The sequence below is a fragment of the Crocodylus siamensis genome, chromosome 6 (assembly GCF_052110815.1).
Source record: "Crocodylus siamensis isolate JL-2025a chromosome 6, ASM5211081v1, whole genome shotgun sequence".
NCBI lineage: Eukaryota > Metazoa > Chordata > Crocodylia > Crocodylidae > Crocodylus > Crocodylus siamensis.
Genome location: NC_143400.1, coordinates 54895073 through 54903402, shown reverse-complemented (window position 1 = coordinate 54903402; position 8330 = coordinate 54895073). Strand labels below are relative to the sequence as shown.

The 8330-nt window shown below is 43.0% G+C and overlaps 1 long non-coding RNA gene across 1 annotated transcript; it reads right to left on the bottom strand.

Annotated features, from left to right (window-relative positions):
• Positions 1 to 243: 243 nt before the first annotated feature.
• LOC149862856 (uncharacterized) lies at positions 244 to 6674 on the bottom strand. Its single transcript, XR_016442945.1, has 3 exons — positions 6562 to 6674; positions 2971 to 3066; positions 244 to 258 (listed from the first exon to the last, which is right to left on the bottom strand). It is a non-coding gene; the product is annotated as an uncharacterized LOC149862856 (long non-coding RNA).
• Positions 6675 to 8330: the final 1656 nt, after the last annotated feature.

The following is an 8330-nucleotide window of genomic DNA, read 5'->3' as shown; positions in this document are numbered from 1 at the left end:
TACATTAATGTATTTATATTGTAAATAGCAATCATATTGATTTGGAAGGGCTTCTTTGACGTGACTTTGCTGGACTGTTTGAAGGGCTCTTGGATGGACTTTTTGAAGGGTTCGTGGCTGGAGTCTTAGGAATCTTGACTGTGGATTTTTCTGGCGTCTTGTCTGCTTTCTTAAAGAAGTGTCCAAGGAAATTTGGACAGATGTTCTCCAGGGAGATAGGCAATGCATTTAACTTGTTCGCTGGTGTTGGATCAAGCACTGTAAAGTCAAAACTGACATCAGAAGGTTGAAATAGGGTGTCAATTTATAAGTGTTGTAAATGTGAAACATTTTAACTTGAAATGTTGTAAGTCGAGGACTGCCTGTACAGTAGTCAGGCTCTTGCTGTTTCATAGGGTGCCTTTTGGTCATAGGAGCTCCCACTAAAGCAGTGTACATCTGCATCACCACTGGTATGGCCAGTGACTGAAAACCTCTTAGTCTTATTTTTCATTGTCATTGCCAAACTATATAGGGCAGTGTTTCATTAGTTAACAAGATTATTAAATATCTAAGATGTTACACACTGACAGAGTATCCTAGCTGCTTCCTTTTGCACAGAAATATATTGCTATTTCAGATTCATTAAGCAAAAGTAGTACTCATGTTTAATTCCTGAATAATTCATATTGGAAATTTTAACCACTGCAAATAGATTATGATATTTACTCAATTCCAAGACGAGGCTTTCCCCCTTTATGTAACAGGGGGAGAATATGAGGACACAGTCAGGGGTAGGGGTAGTGGCCTATGGCCCTGAATCTGGGTCAAGGTTGGACTGCAGTTCCTGCTTGCCCCTTCCACTGCCTCTGCACCCTCTGCCTCTCCATTCATTAGCACCCTCCTTCTTCCCATCTCTCCCCTACACCATTTCTGCCCCCTACAGCCTTGGTCTCCCATCCTCTTTTCCTCTGTCTCCCCCAGACCCTGAAGTTTCTGCTCCCACCTTCACTCCTCCTGCCCCCTTACACTTGTTCAGTGCTGGCAGACTCCATCCCTACTTGAGCCCAGAGCATGGAGCCTGGAGCACGGCTCCAGCCCTACCCCATACCAACAGTGCCACATAGCATGAGGGCTGTGCTCGGGAATGGGAATGCCAGTACCAGAGCAAGGGTAAGCAGTAGGGGGAGGATAGGAGGGTTGTGGGGGGAAAGACTTGAGGCTGTGGGTGGGCAGGTACAAAGGGGGCATGAGGAAAGAAGGACAGGTAGCCTGGGACAGGCTGCCTCCCCAACTCCCACCTCCAAACCACCTATCCCCCACCATCATCTTACTGCCTGTCTCCCACTGTTGCCCCACTGCCTGTGCCCCACTGCCTGCCACTTTACTGCCTCCTAATTACCTACTCACCTGCCCCCACACTGCCTCCCCCACTCCCCTTTCCTGATTCTCCCAACACCTGACCGCCACTGTCTGTTCCCCCCCAACACACACATACACACACACTGCTTTCCCTGCTGCAGTGGTGTCGGAGACTAATTTAAGATGATCCTCCAACTATGAGATTCTATACATGGAAGATTATTATAAATTTATAATTTTTCCATGTATAGAAACTAGTTATTGGGGGCTTGTCTTAAATTCAGGGCCATCCTGAATTTGGACAGAAACAGAAATTTCTTCCTTAAATATCATCAAGGATCTACAGTGACAATACTTCTATCCATAGTCATTTAGAATGCTGAATATACAACATAAATTATTACAGGATCCCCTCTCTAAATGCTGCCCTCCTTCTTCATGTTCTACTGGGTAGTGGTGAAAATCATTACTTTTTAATCACTTTTTAAATTAAAAGAAAAATAATTTTAACTTTGCTTGATTGTGGTTCCTTAAATTTTTTAACTTCTATAAACAGTTGTGTGATGACTGAGTTTTAGCCATAAAAAGGCACAGAAGGTAGAACTTACAATTTGAACTCTGGGATATTTGTGAAGTATATTATTTGTTGTGTGGTATGGCAAAATACTTGATTTAAAAGGGGATATTACCAAGCGCCCCTGCTAGAGCCCTAGTATTGACAGTCAACCAAAAGAGATAGTGGTTTAATGGTACCTTAACAGCTGAGACCATCAATACAAACATAATTACATAAAAAAATAAAAAAGTTAACTCTGCATTCATCGAGTAAACTTTATAGCAGGTTTTTTTTCGAGCAATGTTGTCTCAGGCAAGGCAAGGCAAAAGAGTAGAATTATATAGTGTGGGAGGAAGAATTATGTGGCAGAATGAACAGCCTGAATCTTGTAACTGTTCATTTTAAAGCTTTTTGATATTTGACTGTTTACACAAAGTAGAGCCTTTTCTAAGGAAGGTGTCATTTTTGGAGGGTGGTGCAGAGGATTAAAAATTAATGTTCCTTTCATAGCTTTTAGTTTAATACTACTGCTGTCCAGTTTGGTACAGGTCTCAAATGTAGACAGTACCTTTAAAATATCTATGCAAATAATATCTAAGGAAATCAAGCAAATTTCTTTTTTTTAAAACTGATTGGAGAGATATCACCAGAGGAAATAGCAGACAGAAGGAAAGCTTGCTCTGAATGGTTTAAGGTATAAAACAATTGGTTTACTGAATACTTACATGACAGAGCTCACAAAATTGCTCTTGAAAAAAATATATACTGTAAGAAGTTATAACTCAAGATTCTACTTGTATACTATAGTGTCTCGGCTGTGTTTTACATCATTATTTCTGATGAATAAAATAAAAATGTTTGACTCCATAGCTGTATGTATGCATACACACATGTAAACATGCACATATACACCTATTATAATATTTTAATTATATATGTGAAATATATATAAGTATTTATATGTGACTATGCATCATATTAATTATGTAGCTACTTAATTCCATTTCTATATTTTATTATAATAGATACTCCTAACTAGTCCTCGTTACATTTGTTTTTAAAATATAGCTTACCCTATACTGTGCTCTATCAAAGATAAATCCACTCCGTAAGTATTTAGATATAATTATATCTTCTTCCCTCACTGGATTTCTTGGTTGGATGCTTTCCTATAATAAGAGATAGTATTATTCACCATTTCTTGCTCTGGTTGCATATATCAGACTTGGAGCCTTCACTACTCTCCATCTGAGCTGTAAGTTCCTCTGATTTTGCAAAGAAAACAAACAGAAAAACTTATCTGCATTTGTCATGGTTTCTCCTGCTGCAGCTAAAGTGAACAATGTCTGTTTTCATTTCATCCACTGTTTAGAATCCTCTTGTTCCTTATACAAATACTTATATTACAAGTGCTAGATTATATATTTTTTAAAGATAATGTTATTCACCAGTATTCAATTATGGAATATAAATGTTTTGAAGGCTAATTATTGAAAACGTAACGAGTTATTTCAAGTAACCTAAAATTAGTAATACACAGAGAGAGTAAGAAAAGAGGCAGAGAAAGAATATATGAAATCTCACAAGTACTGTTCCATTCTTTAGGCTAGGGATGGACATTCAAAAAGCCTGAGCCTGAATTGATTCAATCTTTGCAGGTTAGTCTAACTTGGCTAGGCTGAACTGGTTTCTAAATGCACTGGACTGAAGAAATGTAGGCACATGCCTGCAGTGGCTCAGACTAGAACAGGGGTGGGCAATAATTTTGGGCAGAGGGCCGCTTACTGAGTTTTGGCAAGCCACTGAGGACCACATGACAGGCAACTAGGGGCAGATAACTATTAATTTTCTAAATTTTTTTAGGGGTCCCACAGGCCAGATAAAATGGCCTGGCAGGAGGCATCCAGCCCACGGGCCACATTTTGCCCACTCCTGAACTAGAAGCTGGAGGGCACTAGAGTAGCCCTCCCCCTTCCCTTCCACGGAGGTGAGCTGTGGTAGGGGGGTTGGCCAGACCCTGGCAGGATGTTCTGATTAGGGAGGGGTTCTTCCCCCTCCTCCCTTCCCCTCACCCCCCCTTGCTGTTCCTCTGACCAGCAATGGAGCCAGCAGGGAGTTACATAGCATTTACTTTCACAGGATGGAGTTACACAGCATTTATCAGCCCATCAGCAAAACAAAAGCTTCTCTCATTAGTTCAAGCTCTTCTTAAACAGCTTTTTCCAAGGAAGAAATGGAGGGATATTACCTGTTGATTGGCTCCAAAAGGGCCTAAGTGGATACTATCCTCTCTGCCTAACAAAGAAACCTCTCAGCATTAGCTAGCTGACCACATGCTGGCTATGGTCCCTGCTGTGGGAGAGAGCAGGGATCCCTCCCTGCAGGGAGAGATCCCTGCAGGGAGGGCAGGGAGGAATCCCTGCTTGAGCAGTGAGTGGGGGTTGTGGGGAGCCAGGCAGATGCTGCTGTGCCTGCAAGTCTCTGCCAGAGCTCCAGCCAGGGAGCAGAAGGGAGGGGCCAGCCCAGCCCTCTGGAGCAGAGAGCCCCACCCAGGGCTGCAAAGCATCTGGGATGCTGGGGAACTCTGGTTTACGTTAAACCAGGAAGGGGTCAGGGACAGACATTGCATAAACTGGTTCGACCCAAATCAGTTAAGTCTGATACTACATTCAACCAGGTTGATCTCAAACCAGTTCAGCCATTTTCAAATTGGCTTATGTACACTGAACTTATGTTCTGTTACAGGTTTAAACCAGTTCCTGATCACTTAAACCAGTTTGTGTGTAATGTCTATCCCTAGCCCTCAAGACAAAATTGTTAATTTCACAACACAGAGGCTGCTAAATAAAAAAAAGTATAATAACAGCTGTAACAGGGGGCCTTCTCTGGGCAGATCTCACTGGGGCCCGCCTCCCTGTTCCTGGGCTGTCTGCCTTCTCACCTGCCATGCCTTGTTGGTAATTAGTTTATTGATGTAATTAAGCAGGAGGCTGCCCATTTCTTGCCCCAAAGCCAGGGGGTGCTTCCTCCCCTACACCACAGTCCAAGCCTCACAGATGGCATCCAGGTGTTCTCACAATCACCGGCCCCACGCTGGGCCCCATAATCCTAGTGTTGAACCCCTCTATGATCCCTCCATTCTGACGGCCTAATCTGCCTTCATCCTGGGCAGCACAGCTCCCTGAACTGCTTCCCCTTCTGGGTGTGGTCCCCCAGGCCAGTCAGAACCCCAGGCCCTCGGCTCTTGGGTGTTCCTTGTGGTAGGCCCGCAGCCCTTCAACCCTTCCAGTCCTGGCTCCAGCGTTGACCAGTCAGGGGAAGTCCAGATAGGCATGAAAGAAGCTTCACTCTCTTTCTCTGGGGGTCCACCCTCCAGACCCTACAAAGTGGTAACCCATTTGATTGTGGGGGCTAGGGGTTATAGCACCCTGACCCACCATTCACCAGGGTGGTAACTGGCCTGGCATTTCCTGGGGGTTCCTGCACCACTGAAAGCCCCACCAGGCCACCCACTCCTGGCAGTGTGCAGTTTTAGGTCATACCCAGAACCAGAAGCCTCCTATCCAACCCCTACAGCTCATCCCTTACCTCCAGATGATACCAGAAGCCCTCCGGCCAGGCAATGTTGTTGCCTAGCCTCTCAGCAGAAAATGCCCTGTTTATAAGGGCAGCCCTGAATCTAAAATGGCTGCCCTAATCAGGCACCTGCCGGCTGCTGTCTCAGGCCCTTAAAGTGGCAGGCACAAGCAGTGCCCTGCCACAACAACATACATGCTAAAAATTACAAAGTCACATTGGAGTCAATTAACCCTTCCTATTTGTGCCATTTTTACACTGGCATAAATCCACTTAACTCTGTCCTCATCACCATTACTCCCATGTTGCAACAGGACCAAAAATCAGCTAGATCTCCCTAGTTGGAGATTCCTCATACATGAGACATTATGCAGCTGGGTAGTGAGGTAGCCAACTCTTCCGCCAGTACTTTGATGTATTAGGGGCATTCTAGAGCAGAAAAAAACACTTAAATGCTTTATATTCCTGCAAATTCTGCTTGGGGGCCCAGTGTAGAACAGGGACATTCTCAGGTTTCTCTAAATTATGGGCAGAGATCTGCCTCCTACACACATCCTACAATTGTTCCGCTGCCAAAGCCATGTCCAGCTAATGCTAAGAACTCAGGAAGCATCTTTCTCTGTTCCTGACTTTTTCTGAATATTATTTTTCTCAACCTTACTTTTCTAGTTTTTCCTTTTTTTTTTGTTTTTAAATCTCCATTCCGATACCATTTCCTGCAGTTCTCTCCATTGCTTCCTCTCCTTTTTCTGTCTTAAATTTTCCCCTGAATTTTGGGCAGAAATGCAAAAGATGCAGAACACTTAATGACATACTGAGTGTGTACAAACAAGCATGCTTTTCCAGTAAGGTCCAAGGAAAGTCTATATTGGCAGATGCTGTACATCCTATGTGCCTTCAGTTATAAGGGATTGCTTTGTGCCTTATAATTCCCCTTATATTTTTTCTTCATATGTTGGCCTTTGCCAGGCAGCAGCAGTAGCAACAGCAGCAACAGTAATAGTCAGAGAAACAGGGCTGCAGAACTGACTGGAAAATCTGCAGCAAAATCTTCACATACACTCTATGCCTAAGAATATAGAACTGACCTGGATGCTAGTATTTTCTTTTTTCCTTTTTTGCAGCCAGCTGCATGCTTCCTTTGATGTACCTCCCATTAAGAAATAAGGCTTTTTTTCTAAGTGATCATGTTGAGAAATCTGAAAGAAGAGAAAAAGGATAGTCTTAGAATTTCATAGTGAAAAGCGGACTGCGTAGGTAACATTTTGACTGTTTTTTTTCTTTATCCTAATCATTTTTTTAAAGGGACAAGATGTCATGTAGTAGTGATTTCATTCAACAGAATGGAAAATATATAGGCACAGCAGTAACCACCACTGACTTCTCTGTTCTTCTCCTTCCCCCGCCCAACCCCACCTCTGACCCCCCACAACCTCTCTCATTTAGGACAGAGTGTTTCTATCAGATCAATGCATCAAGGGGGACCCCCATGTACAGAAGTTCTCAAGGACCCAACATGAAAAAGAACTCCAGTACCTCCATGGTGGTATTCCTATTTGGATTCTGGAGCCCCCTCTCCTGGGCTGGAGATCTGTGTGGAAGGAGGGCTAGCTGGGAGTAGGTTCGTAAAACATCATATTAAGTGGTGGTAGAACCTCAGGACAATGTACATCACCTCTACTGCATTCAGCACAAGTTACATAAATCAGACAACCCCAGGCAGTCTGTGAAACCCCTTTGAAGAGGAGGATGTGGCAGAAAGTCAGCTGCAACCAGGGAAAGCCATGACATGCCAAATCAGCAAGTTTTGATGTGGGTATTGTAGTATATGGTTTCTACTGAGATCCACCACCCCATATGAAACAAAGTAGACAAATTCTATGGAAAGATCTTCACTGATTTTTTTTCCTCCATTGAAACTCTTTCCATCAATTTAATTTAGGGAACAGGTAATCTGAGCAACACTGGGTGTGCCTACATGTGCGCTTTAATGTTCAGTAGACTATTTTACTATGTATTAAAGCAGCACATTAAAAAGTGCTATTATGCTAATGCACATTGTCACCCAAAAAGCATGTGCTCGAGCTACTATGAACTAGCACAGTATAATGTGCATTAAATTAGTACCTCAGAGTTCCTGTACACGAACACAGAGACTGCTACAACACGCTGTAATTATAGCACATTGGAGTAAACTATTAATCGAGTCTACTGGAGTGTGGTAATTACTGTGATCTAGCAGCCTCCTAAGTCTCTTTAAGTAGAGTAGCTCTTGAAGCTGCTCTAATTAAAGCATTGCTCCCCACACCTGTTGAGCACATATAAAGATGCCCTCATACTGGAGGTACTAAATTTAATGCACATTAGGAAAAGTGTATTAATGCACATGTAGATGTGCCCACTGTTCAATAAAAAATTACTCTTTTATAGCACCTTTCATTCTGTAAACATTAAGTAAATCTCATAACAATCGGCAAAAGGTATTAGCCGCATTACATGGGGGTCTTCTAACTCTCAGAATAATGTGTAGCTTGTTCAAAAAAATTACAGACCAAATTCAATAGATCCCTCTGGTACCAAAGAGAATAGCTGGGAAGAGAAAAGTGGGGAGGCATAGGAAGCAGCTCTCTCATGTTTCTTCTGCCATCTGCTGTCCCTGAACCACTGGATAGTCAATCTGGCTGCACAATGTGCGAGCAGAATCTGGGAGGAAAGATCTAGCAGGAAAGAATAAGGACCTTATAAGAAGTGTGCTGCAACCAATTGAATCTAAAGTTAAAATGCAACCCTGTGGCTGAAAGGATTTACATGATCCTTTGATGTAAAAGCAAGTGATTGTGATGTAGGAGAAAGGAGG